Source organism: Pseudorasbora parva, chromosome 16 (assembly GCF_024679245.1).
Source record: "Pseudorasbora parva isolate DD20220531a chromosome 16, ASM2467924v1, whole genome shotgun sequence".
Taxonomy (NCBI): Eukaryota; Metazoa; Chordata; class Actinopteri; order Cypriniformes; family Gobionidae; genus Pseudorasbora; species Pseudorasbora parva.
In genome coordinates, this window is record NC_090187.1 from 2,427,623 (window position 1) to 2,446,972 (window position 19,350).

Genomic DNA, 19,350 nt, shown 5'->3' on the forward strand with positions numbered 1-19,350 from the left:
TTTGCGCATTCTGCTAATATCTTTTGAGTAATTTTAATACCCCTCAAAATGACTGTCCTGAGTGATATTCTCACATAATTAACTCTGACTTTTTACTGCCTCTTTAATCTGATCAAAAATCTCTGAATAGATTAATTTGTGTGTATAAGCACACAAGGCAATGAAACAAGGCACATCAGGACAGAGAGAGCGAAGGCGGAGCGACATGGCGTTTGGAGGAGCTGCCCGATTTAAGCATTGTTTATTCTGTTTTGAGTCTTATAGCCTGAATGTTACATAATGTGAAGCTATTGATGTACTGATGCCGTGCAGTTGTATTTTCTGATAGATGCAAACAGAAATAGACCCTCAAGCTTTTATTTTGGCCGGAAAAGGCCAGAATACCTTTAAAGTCAACATGAAACATGAGTTTCGCTCGTGTTTTATTATTATTAGTATTACTTTTATTTGAGACAGGGACAGTGCACAATAAAAACATTAGCCTTGTTTATAACAAGGAGAGATGCATTGCACCGGGTTTTAGCAAATTGCTATTTTCCACCCGTAGTCCCTGGGCAATTTTCATTCGTTGTACCGTATATCTGAGTCAAACGCTTCTGGAAAAAGAACAAATGTAGGGCGGGTGTAGGCATAAGTTGAGAGTGGGATAAATGGGACATGTCCTCATCACTTTTTTAACTTTTTTGAAACAACTGACCTAATACTAGTCTCACGTAGCCAGGGCTTCAGACTGACGGCATAAGATCTGGACTCTATCGCAGCTTTCATTGGTCATAGACTGCCCAAGAGGACGTTTGACTGACATGTAACACAACCAATCACAGTTTGTTTTGTTCCATGACGTGTAGGGGCGTGAACATGTAAAGTTGATAACAGACCGGCATTTTTGCGGTGACCCTATTTGTTTCCGGTGAAATCACAAAACAAAAAACTGGCCTTGCTCTTGACATATAATCACTGATTACATTTGGTTTTGATGAAGCAAATAAAAAATAAATAAATTAAATTAAATTAATAAATAAATCTTTAAACTATTTCTTAAGTGTATCAACTCAAATTTTTAATTTCAATAAACTCAAAATTTTACGGCAACCAGGTTACTTACTTTTTTAAGTTAATCCAACAATATGTTTTTACAGTGTACAAATTGTACATTTAGCATTACATTTACAAAAAAACAAACAAAAACAAACAAAAAACAAGATTACACCACTGAGTATGATAAAATGTAAATGTGGGCGGGGCTTGATTGTGTCTGTGGGGAATTGATTGGATGGTTGTGGTTTGCTATTGGTGGATCTCATGTGAGTGACAGGCGGCCCCGCCCTCATCTTCAGAGTGGAGAAGAGATGTCGCAGTTATTCTGATTAAAATAACAAATTGTGAACTTGCCGTCGCAAAACTTAATCAGTACATGATTTTGGAGATTGAATTTCCATCAAAAACAACTATAAAAATATACTATATAATTAATATTAAACTATTGTACAGTCTGTTTTTATAAACTATGTATAGTCTATGCTTATTCTATATGTTGCACCAAAAATATTAGTACGGAGCACCCACCAAAAAAGTGGATTCTGTCTGAACCTGCTTATGAGAGAGAAAGATAGTATTGGTGTGTGTGTGTGTGTGTGTGTGTGTGTGTGTGTGTGTGTGTGTGTGTGTGTGTGTGTGTGTGTTTGTGTGTGTGTGTTACATCCTCTGTAATTTGGCACTTGATATATTCCCTATAAAAGGGATCCTCATGAATTTTTCATTCAGGATGCAGTGTGGCATGCTGGGTGATGATGCTAGGCAGAGTGCTAGCGTGGCACAGCAAAACCTTCTTTAAACAGTAATTGCTACGATTGATCAAAGCATTGATCCGTTATTGCTTATATTTTCAGAGTCCTTGAGGCTCAAGGAACTTAATGTGCCCTTTCTCCAGAGTTTCTTAGATCATAACATTAGCATACCAAGCTCCCATGCTGGACTCTCAGTACATATTACATCTAATTGGTGCTTGACACAGAGGTACACACACACACACACAGTCCTGTGCTCGTCCAAAAATAGGTATAATAACCATCAGCAGACTCGGCGGCCTTGTGAAATGTTTCATTTGGAAGCACACCTCACATTTGTAGGAGGCGCACACATTCTCCCACACACACAGGCAGACTGAGAGGTAATCGATCAGGAGTACGGCAGTCTGCGCTCGCGGTGGAAGTGAGATTGCAGTGATTAGATTGCTGTTGGACGTCCTCAAGTTCTGCACTCAGAGAAGTCACATGTGCCGGTCTGCACACGATGTGGGTGGCGACAACAAATTCAACACATGCCATCATTACGGCACACTTTGGTGTCGGCAGGAATTTGGCATGAAATTCAATTGCGATATTATTTTTTATATTATTATTCTGCCGTATTTTGTTCATATATATATATATATATATATATATATATATATATATATGTATATATAATTCATTATATAGTGAAACGCTTCAGGAACAAGAACAAATGTAGGGCGGGGCTTGATTGTGTTGGGACATTAATTGGATGATTGTGGTTTGCTATTGGTGGAACTCATGTGAGTGACAGGTGGCCCCGCCCTCATCTTCAGAGAAGAGATTAAGTTATTCTGATTTAAGATTATGAGGGAGATGAATGTAAATAAATAAATAAATAAATAAATAAATAAATAAATAAATAAATGTCTAAAGATACATTTATTAAATAATTAAAAAATTATAATAAACACTGCAAAAAATGAGAATTGTCTAATTTGATTTCATGGTGACTTTAATGTTTTTGACAGAAATCTCGTCTGCTCACCAAGAAATACAGTAATATTGTGAAATATTATTTTAATTGATAAAATACCAGATATATATATATTGAAAGGTAAGAAATAAATACTGTTTTTATCCAGCAAGGACACATTCAAATGTGAAGGCATTTATAACATTACAATATTTCAAATAAATGTTGTTCTTTCAAACGTTTTATTCATTAAGGAATGTATCACGGTCTCCACAAATAATTCTTAAAGTACAGCATTGATCATAGGAATAAATTACATTTTAATATATATTCACATAGAAAACAGCTATTTTAAATAGTAATAATTTCCCCCAATATTACTGATTTTACTATATTTCTCATCAAATAAATGCAGCCTTGGTGAGCATAAGAGACTTCTTTTAAAAACATAAAAATAATGTAAATTATTCCAAACTTTGTTTAGCACATTTGTTTTACTGCGCTGCTCAAGGGAATTATTTCGCTCGCAGCAAAACTGAGAAATAAAGTAACGCGAAGGGTGAGCCTGAACACGCTCTCCCGGGAGCCGGCGTTCCTGGACGGTAAGAGAAACATTTTAAGTGTTTATCTGCGTTTAGTGTTTCCTAAGGCCACCGGTGCTCTGTTTCCAAAATGATATGCATGAAGATCCTGTTCTGTGTGCGTCTGGCACAGCTGGTGCAGATTCGCTGATGAAATATTCATTGGAGTTTGGCAAATATGATTTCAAGTCCAAATGACTTTTTTAAAAGCTACTTTATTTTTTATTGTAAATGAATATAATTCCTTCTTGATATAATGCTTTCAGAATCGATTCTAGCATCATGGATAAATAAAAACAGAAATAAAACTTTATGGTTATTGTGTTTTTATGGGGGAAAGCGATGCGGAGCTTTCAAGGGAAACAATAGCCCATTAACAGCAGAGTCAACAGCTTGCCATTCGATCCACACCGAAAAGAGAGAGGCCATTTTCAAACACCTTGACAATTCACCGTTCGATCTACACCTAAACCCCCATCACACGTCCCTTTGGCCGAGGGCTCAGCTGAGCATTTTTCACACCCTGAAAATCAATTTCACCCTGCCTGCAATGAAAAACAATTCAAGTCTTCATTGCCACAGTTGTGTTGTGCTTAGACTCCCATGAGAATGTGCGGGAAGCGGAAAGACTCATAAAGGTGATGGTATCTGAATGCTGTCTGAGGGAAATGATGTAACGTCTGTAGCCGGTCAATGTTTACTCTGAAGGAACACCGTAACAATGCGTCAGTCGTTATGTTACTGTAAAATCGTTGGTGCATTCAAGTGGTCAGAATGATGTTATTTGGTGCTTTTTCTAAACTAAAGTTGGATTAATTTGAGAATGATTTCTGAAGGATCATCAAGACTGGAGTAATGATGATAAATTCAGTTTTGATCACAGGAATAAATTACACTTTACCATATATTCACATAGAAAACAGCTGTTTTAAACTGGAATAATAATTCACTAGCTTTAATTGTGCGAATTTAATGTTGATGTTTAATGGTTATTAGGACATTCAAATTGCTATATTTGTTGCATTTGTCTTGTCAAAATAAATCATGCAATTTCCCAACGTATTGTTGTAAGAGCACACTCTAAAAAATTCTGAGTAAAAAAGAACCCAATGTTGGGTCAAATATGGACTAACCCAGCAGTTGGGTTGTCTTAAGCAAATATTTAACCCAACCGTGGGATTAAAACAACCCAATCACTGGGTTAAAACGACCCAATTGCTGGGTTAAAATGACCCAATTGCTGGGTTAGTCCATATTTGACCCAACATTGGGTTAAAACAACCCAGCATTTTTTAGAGTGCATACTGTTAAACATTATAATGATTAGTGAAGGATCATGTGACACTGAAGACTGGAGTAATGATGATACATTCATCACAATCACAGGAATGATGTTTAATGGTTAGTAGGACATTTGCAAAAAATCTAATTGCTACTATTACATGTTTGCATTTGTCCTGTCAGTATAATTAATGGAATTTTCAACTTAACTTGAAAAGTGGATTATTTCGCACAAAATGTCTTGTGTTGCCAAGTCTTGGGAAGACAAATGGTAGCTTTGTGACCAAAAAGTCATTATTCAAAGGTAATTCTGCATCCGTTGAGTCCGTCAGAACTCCAGAACCGGATCGGCCAGTGTGAAAGAATCAATCAGATCAGTTTGTGATCTGGACCAATCGATTCATTGAAAACATCTGACTCGAAGAACGATTTGTTTAATCGTCTCAAAGAGAACTATACGATAGATGCCAAGTTTTTGTTTTAAACCAATAATGATTTAAAATCACATTTCTTGCACAAAGGCTTAGAATATAGCACACGTTCCATGAAGAGCTTTTATGATGCTTTTGTGAGGTTTTACATCTTTTTTGGAGCCTAAAAGCTTCACTATCCAATCATTGTAATTGCATGGGAAACAACGAGTAAAAAGCCTCCAGAGATTTGCCTTTGGTCTTCTGTAGAAGAAAGCGGTTGTAGCTTTAAAGCGGTTAAAAAGTAAATGGCAAATTGTATCTTTAGTTCCGCTTTTACTTAAAAACGAATTACAGCAGATGAAATTGAACTTGGTGGAAATTTCACAGTGAGATTGCATGTGTTCAACAGAAATAACAGAACAAGTCAAGTGTTTTCTTTAAATGCTATGTCTCCGATATTATTGATATGTAATCTGGGCATTTCATTTAAATAAAATACATAAAGGTGTCTGTTTTCGAAAGACGTCTCGTGTCTCTGCCTGAGAGCCTGAGTTTTGTTTCTGTCAGATCTTAAATGAGCCATTCTCTGTGATTATTGAGCGACTCTATGATATTGTAGCCTGACAGACAGTTTCAGTTTTTTTTTACTTGTTTTGTTTCACAGAGCCGTCTCAGATGTGTCAGTATGCAACACACACACACACGCACACACGCACACACGCACACACACACTCATCACATTGAATGACTGGATACAGAAATTGTCAGCGTTGAAATATAGAAATGTGTTCATGCTGAAATTCACACATGCATATCGTCCTGAAGTGTAAAAAAGGAAATATAACACGCAGTGTTCATTCGAAATATGCAAAATATCATTACGCCTCGTTTATCATATTCATTCTCCAGGTATTATTTGTATTCATATTTTTATCCATCACTTTGGATAATTATAGAGCACTCAAGTGTGCTTGGTCGGGATTAGAATTAATTTTTCAGAATGAGCGCTGGACTGGATTGAGGAGAGATTTGGACGGCTCTGGCCGGAGGTAATGTAAAATAATCTTGTTACACTTCCTCATCTTCCTTTCAGAAATATCTCACACTCATTTTTCTCCCGCTCATCTCCGAGCTTCGGCTTTGAGTAAATCTCTCACATTAGGCATTCGGCTTCAGCCAATCGAAACTGCTTCTTTTATACCAATCAGATAGAGCTCTGCCTCCGCAGATAACATGGAGGGTCATTACTTCAGATGGATTTTCTGCCCGGCGCACACGCGCACCGACGCACGATCCGATGTGGCATGTGCCACCTAAAGCCATCCGCGGAGAGCTTGACTGGAAGGAGACATGGAGAGACAGACAGGTTTAGGGAGAAAATCAAGTGTGCATCAGTGCAAAACCCTGTCGGAAAGAACTCGGTTGGCTTGGTACGAGGCGTTCGCGGGCCCTCGGGTGCGATTCTCCATTAATGCATTTTTTGTGTCGCTTCTCTTCAGTTGGAGGCAGAGATTGCATTGAATGGAGAAGAAGGACGTGTGTTATTCTGAGCCCGCGTGCATTTCCTTGGGCGAACACACTCCACCGAGCGAGATTATTATGCCCATTTAACTTTAATGAGAGAACGTTGACATCTAGTATCTGGAGATGTGCTCCATCAGGATGTCGAATCTCATCTTTCTCGGATTTGTAGTCAAATAAATCGAGAAGTGTGTAATTGGGATTTCAACCGTAGACTTGAAGAACCTCGGGTGCTGTGATTCTTCTCTGAGCCCATGTTGCCCGTCGATCAATACTCAAGGCTAAAACACGTTTCCGGCATTCCACTGGTCATTGCAGAATATTATCTGTTGACCTTGGAAAACAGACATTTGAGACTTCCTGAAGCTGTGGTCTTTGATATGTTTTCAGGACAAAAAGAGTGAAAACTGCCTCTGAAGTCCAGTGTAAGGGCAATTTGTTTCAGCTGGAATATATATATATATATATACAGTAATAAAAATAAGTATTTGAACACCCTGCTATTTTGCAAGTTCTCCCACTTGGAAATCATGGTGAGGTCTGAAATTGTCATCATAGGTGGATGTCCACTGTGAGAGACATAATCTATAACAAAAAAATCCAGAAATCACAAAATATGTTTTATTTTTTAACTATTTATTTGTATCATACAGCTGCAAATAAGTATTTGAACACCTGTCTGTCAGCTAGAACTCTGACCCTCAAAGACCTGTTAGTCTGCCTTTAAAATGTCCACATCCACTCAATTTATTATCCTAAATAAAATGCTCCTGCTGGAGGTCGTTAGCTGCATAAAGACACCTGTCCACCCCATACAATCAGTAAGAATCCAACTACTAACATGGCCAAGACCAAAGCTGTCCAAAGACACTAGAGACAAAATTGTACACCCCCACAAGGCTGGATAGAGCTACGGGAAAATTGCCAAGCAGCTTGGTGATAAAAGGTCCACATTAGAAAATGGAAGAATCTAAACATGACTGTCAGTCTCCCTCAGACTGGGGCTCTTTGCAAAATCTCACCTCGTGGGGTCTCAATGATCCTAGGAAAGGTGAGAAATCAGCCCAGAACTACAGGAGGAGCTGGTCAATGACCTGTAAAGAGCTGGGACCACCCTTTCCAAGGTTACTGTTGGTAATAATTTAAGACATCATGGTTTGAAATCATGCATGGCACGGAAGGTTCCCCTGCTTAAACCAGCACATGTCCAGGCCCGTCTTAAGTTTGCCAGTGACCATTTGGATGATCCAGAAGAGTCATGGGAGAAAGTCAAGTCAACCTCCTTCCCTTAGTTAGAGCACTGAAGATGGGTCAAGGCTGAGTCTTCCAACATGACAATGACAGGAAGCACACAGCCAGGAAAACCAAGGAGTGGCTCTGTAAGAAGCATGTCAAGGTTCTGCCGTGGCCTAGCCAGTCTCCAGACCTAAACCCAATAGAGAAGCTTTTGAGGGAGCTCAAACTCTGTGTTTCTCAGCGACAGGCTAGAGACCTGACTGATCTAGAGAAGATCTGTGTGGAGGAGTGGGCCAAAATCCCTCCTGCAGTCTATGCATACCTGGTGAAAAACTACAGGAAACGTTTGACCTCTGTAATTGCTACTGTACAAAATATTAACATTGGTTTTCTTAGGTGTTCAAATAGTTATTTGCAGCTTTATCATACAAATAAATAATTTAAAAAATCATACATTGTGATTTCTGGATTTTTTTTGTTTTTGTTTTAGATGTCTCTCTCATATATATATATATATATATAGTATTCCAGTTAAAATATATAATCTTCCTGTTAAAGGTGCAGTATGTAGTATTTATAAAGCTCTAATAACATAAATTCAATATAAAATACAAATCTGTGTTTTCAGTGGAGTATAAAGACCTTATATAATGATCTGTTATGTTTTTATTACATCAGAAAGAGTCGTTTCTATCAACACAAGGGGTCTCCTTACATTGAAGTCGCCATTTTGTGTCGTCATGTTTCTACAGTGGCCCTAAAAGGACAAACCTCTCTACAGAGTTATAAATAAATACCAGTATATAGAACCAGTTTTTTATTTTTTTATTTCCCTGAAATAATAATAATAATAATAGTTAGTTAGTTTGTTGGTTAGGGGTACTAGTATCACATTTGAAATGTCTTTTGTTTTCATAATCACACTGTTGCTCATCTAGTTACACCTGCAGGCCTTTTTCATTTCAAAACTGGAAGTCAACTTTAGGCTTTCTGTAATAGACATCACAAAATGATTTCATTAAAACTCAATTTAACCTATCATTTTAGAAAACACACTCACAAAGGTACGACTTCATTTAATTTTGCCGACGCGCATGTTTCGTTTTAACCTTATATGTTTTCCTCAGACAGCACAGTTAACCATATGTAATTGTAGGCAGAATCCCTCTCGTCAGATGGTGTCCATGTGTCCTCCCCGTCTGTTCTCAAGGTATGGATATAAAGAACCCTGTCTTTAACTAGGACATCCCTTCTACCTGCTGTACCCCTGCCGTCCCCAGATAATGGCTGAAAATAGTAATGAGGAGGACACAGCAGAGACCCGCGACCCGTCAGAGGACTCACGGTGACATTAGCATGTGCTTGCTGAAGCAAGGCACTGTCGTTTCATTGTTTAATGATGAATTTCCCTCTTGCACGTCAAACTGAGGTGCTATCCCTGAATATTTTATCGTGCCTTTGAAGTATTAGCTTATATAATGAATTATGTAGACTCGCAGGCTGAGTTATTGTGCATATATTATCTTTCTCCTGTGTTTGTTTGTTTATTGTCCGCTTCTCTTAAACAATCTATATAAGTCTACAAAAGCAGATATAGTGTTTGCCGGTCCGGAGGGATCAAAGACCGCCGTTGTTCCCACATGTTTTCTTATTGCCGCAGCTTTGAAGGAATCAATAATTTATTTTGGCAATTTGCATTTAAATTCAGCAGACCTTGTGATCCCAAGGCATATGAGACAAAGAAGCGTAGCAAGCAAAAACTTTTCAAAGGACGGTTGCTTCTTTAACTTTCGGTATGGGCAATATGACTCTTTTGAGAAAAAAAGAGAATATGAACATCAATGAGAATGGAAACATCAAACATCTGTGCACTGGATGGACAGGCAGTTAAAGCACGGATGAAAGAGTGTGAAGGACAGAGTTAATACAAACAATACAACAACAGCAACATATACATTCTTTAAAGTCATGTGGTCAATCGTATAAAGCTGTTAGGTCAAGGTTGTTACATCTGACCCAGGATCTGAGTAACACAAAAACTACCCAAACACTGGGTTGTTACGTCTTACGGAAGCCCTGAACCGCATGGTGAAAAAAAAAAAAAAAAAAAAATTGATGGTGGGAGAAAAAAAATAATTAAACCTTATCTCGTTATTTCAACATAATAAGTCGTTATTTCAACATAATAAGTCGTTATTTCAACATAATAAGTCGTTATTTCAACATAATAAGTCGTTATTTCAACATAATATCTCGTTATTTCAACATAATATCTCGTTATTTCAACATAATAAGTCGTTATTTCAACATAATAAGTCGTTATTTCAACATAATAACTCGTTATTTCAACATAATAAGTCGTTATTTCAACATAATAACTCGTTATTTCAAGATAATAAGTCGTTATTTCAACATAATATCTCGTTATTTCAACATAATAACTCGTTATTTCAAGATAATTAAGTCGTTATTTCAACATAATATCTCGTTATTTCAACATAATAAGTCGTTATTTCAACATAATAACTCGTTATTTCAAGATAATTAAGTCGTTATTTCAACATAATAAGTCGTTATTTCAAGATAATTAAGTCGTTATTTCGACATAAGTCTGTATATTGTTTAGCTGTGTTGTTATTTCGATATTAGCCAGTAGAGGGCAGAATAAGACAGGGAATCAGTTAACGCATTGTAGTTATAGGCTACTGATAGGCTACTGTTATGAACTTTTGCAAGTGGTGCTCCAAAATCCCTGAGGTTTAGCCTCTCATGGGAATTTTAACATTAATGCCAGGCATATGCATGCAGGTTAACTCTTATTGAGGTTACATTTATGCTTCCATACTATTACCAAAAGCCAAGGTGGTCAGGCCCTATAGGAGTAACGTTAGATACTATGAAAAGCGAAAACTGCCTATGAGCACGCTTTCAAATTAAATAAGTTGTTGAATATTTGTAAAAACAACAATATAAAATCTTAAGATATAAGGCCGGCGACACTGCAAGCGTGGGGTGATCATCTCGGCTGCGTGGCGTGTCCGTTTTTATCTCGGCTCCCGCCCGCATTTTTATTTCGGCTCCCACCCGCCGAATTACGTTATAATAATAATAATAATAATAATAATAATAATAATAATAATAATAATTATTATTATTATTATTATTATTATTATTATTATTATTATTATTATTAAATTGTTGAAATAACCTTACAATAGGTTAACCTAGAGACTTTCAAACATGAAAATGTCATATGTAGGCTATTCGTGTCAAAATGACATATAGCCTAAACATCTTTTCCTATTCTATTTTGCCTGGAAACGCTTCCAACACACTTGTCTCGTGAAAAATAGTCTCTTCTATTTCTAGCATGCAGGCATTTTCCGCGCTGGCTCAAGCTTGTCACGCAGGCAGTGTGCAACCTGTTAACATGGGAGCCGAAATAAAAACGGACACGCTTGCAGTGTGTGCTTTATATATGCTATCACAGCTTTTCAAACTCTTGCTCGCGAGATTTAAAGAGGGCCAGGCTAAGCAATATTTCTTTAAAAAAAAGTATAGTCTATATATAAAAGTATTAAATACGCAAAATATATTTAACTTAATAGATTAATGAACACATCGAAAGAAAAAGAAAAACTGTGACAAATAATTCAAATAAGTTGCAAAAACAATAATTTTACAGAAATTTGCATTAAAGGTTTTAGTGACAAACACTGTTATTTTACAGATGTTTAAATTAAGATGTTTTACTTTAATTTTACGGTTTTTGTTTGGCAGCAATAGCTGCCAGTCATTTACCATTTTTTACGCTTTTTTAATAGTACAGTGTTAAATAGTTATTTTACAGATTTTCTTTGTTTAAATTAAGATGTTTTACTTTAATTTTATGGTTTTTGTTTGACAGTCATTTGATCGTTTTTTATGATTGTAAAAGTGAAAAACTGTTATTTTACAGATTTTTCCTATAATGATCAAACACCTTCAATAAAGTGACAGTAGTCTATACTAAAAATTCTGCAGCATAATTGTTTGTAATTTTACATCGTGTTAAACGTAGGCCTAATTCAAAATTACAAAAAAATACTGTAAAAAATGTAGTGTTATTTTCCATAACATTAGGATTATTTTTTACAGTTAGGCTTATTTTTCCGCTGTTCAGTCGCACCGGGCCTTACGCACACATATAGCATCGCATAACTTTGACGCAGCCTGTTAATTATCAAAAGAAAAAAGAAAATCAGTCAGAATACACACACACACACACACACACACACACACACACACACACACACACACACACACACACACACACACACACACACACATGTTGTGTTTCCATGTTTTATGGGGACTTAAAACTCATTCTGTATGATTTATAAGATGTTTTCCTCATGGGGACCAAAAAAATTTCGCCACAAGGACAAGGGTTTTGGATATTGCCATCTTTGTGAGGACATTTTGTGGACTAAAACTTGTGTAGGCCCTCTGCACTGTTATCAAAAGTACATGGGATCAAACGCGATTGAATGTAGAGTTTTGTATCTCGTTATTCTATTAAAAAATCAATAATTGATTTTTCATTCCTATCAGAAATGAAGAACTAATTTTATTGTAAATAGTGGTCAAATATCCAAGATATGTAATATATCTAATACTTCAAATATCAAGGTTAAAACTGGTTTATGATTTATTTTCAAGATTAAAAAAAGAAAAATATATATATTTTCATGCCTGGATATAAAGTTGAATTAAATTGCTTGCCCTGTTTAAAAAAAAACACCATTTAAAACTTATTTCTTTGCTGTAGCACCGTTCATTTATGTTCACGTGTGTATGCTTCTCGCATTCGTTAACAACATTAAAATGATAAAATAAATTACCACTCATCAGCAATCTTCTTTTGAAAAAACATCTAAACTTCACAATAAATCGTTATTTAAGTCGTGTCTGTGCTTTGTTTGTTATGATGAGAGGATTTGTAGGCTAGCCTAATTGGAAGATTTGGTATGTAAACTTCATTCAGCATTTTTAGTCATAAAACTTGCTTTGATCAATACTGAGAGGATTATTTTCATTATATATCCGTGATAAAGATTTAAAAATGTTTTCTTCAAACTACGCAGAACAATAGGCTATTTATTCAACATTTAAACGCGCGATTAACATTGCGATTGCATTTTCTTTTTGATCCGCCCTTAGGCCTATTAGAGAAATTTAGATCAGCCACAGGCGCAAAGGATGCTGCAGCAAACATTAATAGGAAAAAAAGGGTTAACATTAACATTACTCTGAAACAAGTGCAGTTATTGCCTTCATAAGCTACCATATTTTCTGCTTATCTTTTATTAGGCTCCGCAGGTCGAAAGAAAATTGTTTTTTCACAAAAAACATTCTCTGCAGTTCGAGCGCGATGCACTGAAGCTCACTCTCGCTCATATCTGAAGTAAATCATTAACACCATCATCACTACTACAGTACATGTGTTTTATTGAACTAAATACATTACAATCGGCTAAAACGAATAAGCAGCAGGTTACTTTTCTGGACAAGAGCGCTCCCGAGTCCATGTTTCTCTCACTGCGGCACAGCTCGGCGCACACACAAAATACCGGCAGGAACAGACATGTGGGCAGGAACGCGCATCTCTTAAAGGGGCCACACTATATTCCTACTTGTGCAATATGGTGTGCTCACAGGTCCGCATTACAGCTTTTGAACTGTGCCGTGTTCTGAATTAAACTGCCAGTGTAAAAATTCTCTTTATTTATATTCTTAAAATGAGAGAAATCACTGCTTATTCTGAATTGTTGGCTTAAGAGACATGAACAAGTTCTTTGAAAATCATCTGTGACCTTTGGTACATGTCTAGTCTTCATGCTCTGAGTATGGTTTATAATAAACATACATTTGCATAAAGCATGCATTTTTCTCCATACCCATGTTGATTAGAGTATTAAAAACTTGAAACATGTTCATTTAAGGTACATTTAGAACTGATAAGAATGTGCGATTAAATTGCGATTAAATATTTAATCGATTGACAGCCCTAAAAAAATATAAACATAAGAATTACTGTGCCACACTATGAACGTTGATGCGCATTGCTTCCTTGCGTTCAGCTGGAAGCTGTGTCCACTGTATTTTTTGTTGGTTCGCATGAGACCCCCCATTGAAATGACCAGGACACCCCATTGCCCCCCCAATCAAAATTGTCTGGAACTGCCACTGGCTGCGCGTAAAATCACGCACTCTTGTGCGTGATTTTCACGCACCCGAAGAAAATAACCAGATCACTCAATAAAAACATAAATTATATATTCTACCTCTCCCCAGAATAAAATGCTATAAGCCCATAGTCATGCACATATTGTGTTAATATTTGCCAGAAATTGCTGCAAATATAGTGAAACCTGCTTAATCCTATTCAAATAGATTGACAGAGCTGAATTGTTTGGAACTATTGAGAGATATGAACCACGTGACAACGTGGCGGCGAGATCAAAGCGTGTCGCAACTCTCTTTTTATGGCTCTGGGTTGGTCTGGACCACTCTTAAGCTAGGTCTATCACAGTTTACAGTCTACTAGTACTACACGAATGTAATAACCTAAGTAAGCTACAAATACACCCAGTGTTCATTTAGGATAATGGTAAATAATAAAAAGCAAAGATTAGGCCTGATAAATTAAAATCTGCTATGGCGCTGCTGAACCAGACACACTCCCGATCAGCGCTAGCCATATTCCATACACATATGTCTATAAGAGCTGCTGCTGCTGCTGCTGCTTTATAATTTTATAAAATGTTATTTGATAAAATGCAATTTTGCTGTTAATCTTGAAATTATATAATAATTTAAGTGAAACTGTTGTGTATCCGCTTAAGCCATTCAAATGCATTGACACAGATAGAAGTATTGAGCGCTCCATGAGCCACGTGTCCGCGCGCGCCGCCGGGAGCGAGAGCATTTTGCAACTCCGCTTTTCAACGCCTCTGGCTTTAACATTATGCCACATTAGCGCCACAACGCTATTTATTGTTTGAATTTCGCATTAAAACTTAATAAAAAGAAAAAAAGCTATAGCTTTGTTTTAGTATCAAAAGCAGGTTTGGCAATTTGGCGTGAGATTAAGCTGGGCAGAGTGAGAGTGTGACACGGAGCCTGAAACCGTGTGTCTCACGCCAAATGCGTGTGTCTGTGTGTGTGTGTGTGTGTGTGTGATGGGTAGGTTTAGGGGCAGTGTAGGGGGATAGAAAATACAGTTTGTACAGTATAAAAACCATTACGTCTATGGAGAGTCCCCACAAAGATAGTGAACCAGTGTGTGTGTGTGTGTATGTGTGTGTGTGTGTGTGTGTGTGTGTGTGTGTGTGTGTGTGTGTGTGTGTATTCTGCATTACAACATTTGGAGGTGATTTTTTTGTTGTTGTTGAAATATGATCCCCAGAAGATGCACCTCATGCAATATGAGCCGAAATAATAAATTAATGCACCTGGTTGATGCGACGGCAGCCATAGGCCTATGGCATGGAATGAATACAGATGCGTATTCACTAGCCATGTATTTGGATGCTAAACTATTAAACTGAGTATTGGATTGAACAGTGTAACTTTAAATGTTTGATTGTTAAATGTTTCTTTTTCTTTCGATGTGTTCATTAATCTATTAAGTTAAATATATTTTGCGTATTTAATACTTTTATATATAGACTATACTTTTTTTTAAAGAAATATTGCTTAGCCTGGCCCTCTTTAAATCTCGCGAGCAAGAGTTTGAAAAGCTGTGATAGCATATATAAAGCACACACTGCAAGCGTGTCCGTTTTTATTTCGGCTCCCATGTTAACAGGTTGCACACTGCCTGCGTGACAAGCTTGAGCCAGCGCGGAAAATGCCTGCATGCTAGAAATAGAAGAGACTATTTTTCACGAGACAAGTGTGTTGGAAGCGTTTCCAGGCAAAATAGAATAGGAAAAGATGTTTAGGCTATATGTCATTTTGACACGAATAGCCTACATATGACATTTTCATGTTTGAAAGTCTCTAGGTTAACCTATTGTAAGGTTATTTCAACAATTTAATAATAATAATAATAATAATAATAATAATAATAATAATAATAATTATTATTATTATTATTATTATTATTATTATTATTATTATTATTATAACGTAATTCGGCGGGTGGGAGCCGAAATAAAAATGCGGGCGGGAGCCGAGATAAAAACGGACACGCCACGCAGCCGAGATGATCACCCCACGCTTGCAGTGTCGCCGGCCTTATATCTTAAGATTTTATATTGTTGTTTTTACAAATATTCAACAACTTATTTAATTTGAAAGCGTGCTCATAGGCAGTTTTCGCTTTTCATAGTATCTAACGTTACTCCTATAGGGCCTGACCACCTTGGCTTTTGGTAATAGTATGGAAGCATAAATGTAACCTCAATAAGAGTTAACCTGCATGCATATGCCTGGCATTAATGTTAAAATTCCCATGAGAGGCTAAACCTCAGGGATTTTGGAGCACCACTTGCAAAAGTTCATAACAGTAGCCTATCAGTAGCCTATAACTACAATGCGTTAACTGATTCCCTGTCTTATTCTGCCCTCTACTGGCTAATATCGAAATAACAACACAGCTAAACAATATACAGACTTATGTCGAAATAACGACTTAATTATCTTGAAATAACGACTTATTATGTTGAAATAACGACTTAATTATCTTGAAATAACGAGTTATTATGTTGAAATAACGACTTAATTATCTTGAAATAACGAGTTATTATGTTGAAATAACGAGTTATTATGTTGAAATAACGAGATATTATGTTGAAATAACGACTTAATTATCTTGAAATAACGAGTTATTATGTTGAAATAACGACTTATTATGTTGAAATAACGAGATATTATGTTGAAATAACGACTTAATTATCTTGAAATAACGAGTTATTATGTTGAAATAACGACTTAATTATCTTGAAATAACGAGTTATTATGTTGAAATAACGACTTAATTATCTTGAAATAACGAGATATTATGTTGAAATAACGACTTAATTATCTTGAAATAACGAGTTATTATGTTGAAATAACGACTTAATTATCTTGAAATAACGAGTTATTATGTTGAAATAACGACTTAATTATCTTGAAATAACGAGTTATTATGTTGAAATAACGACTTAATTATCTTGAAATAACGAGTTATTATGTTGAAATAACGAGTTATTATGTTGAAATAACGACTTATTATGTTGAAATAACGAGTTATTATGTTGAAATAACGACTTATTATCTTGAAATAACGAGTTATTATGTTGAAATAACGACTTATTATGTTGAAATAACGAGATATTATGTTGAAATAACGACTTATTATGTTGAAATAACGACTTATGTTGAAATAACGAGATATTATGTTGAAATAACGACTTATTATGTTGAAATAACGAGATATTATGTTGAAATAACGACTTATTATGTTGAAATAACGAGATAAGGTTTAATTATTTTTTTTCTCCCACCATCAATTTTTTTTTTTTTTTTTTTTTCACCATGCGGTTCAGGGCTTCCGTACGTCTGACCCAGCATCTGAGTAACACAAAAACTACCCAAACACTGGGTTGTTACGTCTGACCCAGCATCTGAGTAACACAAAAACTACCCAAACACTGGGTTGTTACGCCTGACCCAGGATCTGAGTAACACAAAAACTACCCAAACACTGGGTTGTCACGTCTGACCCAGGAGCTGGGTAACACAAAAACTACCTAAACACTGAATGAATGAATGAATGAATGAGGCATTTATGTAGCGCTTTCAAATGTACTACTGTACACCCAAAGCGCTTCACACTCATGTCAGGGGTCTCTCCTCAACCACCACCAGTGTGCAGCATCCACTTGGATGATGCGACGGCAGCCACAGTACAACGGCGCCAGTGCGCTCACCACACACCAGCGATAGGTGGAGAGGAGAGAGGGTGATAGAGCCAATTCAGTGGATGGGGATTATTAGGAGGCCATGATTGGTAAGGGCCAATCAAGGGAATTTGGCCAGGACACCGGGGTTACACCCCTACTCTTTTACGAGAAGTGCCATGGGATTTTTAATGACCACAGAGAGTCAGGACCTCGGTTTAACGTCTCATCCGAAGGACGGTGCTCTTTGACAGTATAGTGTCCCCATCACTATACTGGGGTGTTAGGACCCACACAGACCACAGAGTGAGCGCCCCCTGCTGGCCTCACTAACACCTCTACCAGCAGCTACCTGGTTTTCCCAGTTGGTCTCCCATCCAGGTACTGACCAGGCTCAGCCCTGCTTAGATTCAGTGGGAAACCAGTCTTGGGCTACAGGATGATATGGCTGCTGGTAGTCACTACCCCACTGGGTAGTTACGTCTGACCCAGCATCTGAGTAACACAAAAACTACCCAAACACTGGGTTGTTACATCTGACCCAGGATCAGAGTAACACAAAACTACCCAAACACTGAAAAAATAACCCAAAAAATGACTCAAAAGTCTCAACCCAGGATTTGCGTAAAAAAATAATAATATCCCAATATTTTTTATAGTGCAGAAGAGTTTGATTGGATCTCTCATATTGGGATTTGGAGTTTTCTCTCTTGCTGGGAGAGGCAGGAGGCTTACGGTCAGTGTTCTGTAGACCTCCAGCAAGACTCTGAATGATCCATGTGTGCACACTGATGAACAATGAACACTTTAGTTCTGGGTCCAATTCTCACTATTACAGTTACTTATTAGAATGGATATTACTAGGATATTGGCTGTTTATTAATACTTATAAAGCACATATTAATGTCTTACCCAATACCGAAAAATTTGCTGAAAGGCTCTTTGGGGAACCAATAATGGTTCTTCTATGGCATCCCTGCAAATGAACCCTTTCTTAACCCTTATTTGGAAAGGTGTGACCTTATGTCTCTTTCTCTCCTGCAATACTCTCCTCTGCTGTTATAAATCATGAGAGGTCTTCTAGCAATTGCTACAAAAACTGAATAGTTTTACGGCATTACAGTTTAAAATCCCTATGACCAGAGCTTCAAAGAGCTGTACAGCCTCCCTCAGCAAATCAGTAAGCAATAGCTCACATAGTGGAGCAAGATTGATGGTTCAATGTCCAGGGAATGCATTAACTGATAGCATGCCCTTACATGTCCTAACAGGGCTATAAGCTGAATAATTCACCATTGATCAATAAAAAAAGGAATGCACAAGTTGGTGTAACAGCAACTTTGTTTTCATAAGATCATAACTGGTTTATCTTGGTGTAGAGGTATCAAAAACCATCTGTAAACTATATATAGCTAAAGAATGAGGCTATATAGTGACACTGACCATGTGCAGCAAAAACCCTAGAGTTAAATTAACAATCTTTAGAGTTTGTTTGATCCAACACTCAAAGTTTTAAAAGTAACACTGAAACAGTGTTAAAGTTAGAGATAATTAAGTGATTATTTTTTGTGATAATTGGCGATTAGTGATGAACGCTCACTGTTAACAAGCAGAATCACAGAAGGAAAGAGTCACACT

The 19,350-nt window shown here is 36.8% G+C and overlaps 1 protein-coding gene and 1 pseudogene across 1 annotated transcript in view; one reads left to right on the forward strand and one right to left on the reverse strand.

Annotated features, from left to right (window-relative positions):
* si:cabz01090165.1 (uncharacterized protein LOC100333421 homolog) overlaps positions 1-19,350 on the forward strand; it is a 217,706-nt gene that overhangs the window by 17,432 nt on the left and 180,924 nt on the right. The gene's annotated exons all lie outside the window — the stretch shown is intronic.
* On the reverse strand, positions 18,052-18,168 carry LOC137043999 (5S ribosomal RNA; annotated as a pseudogene).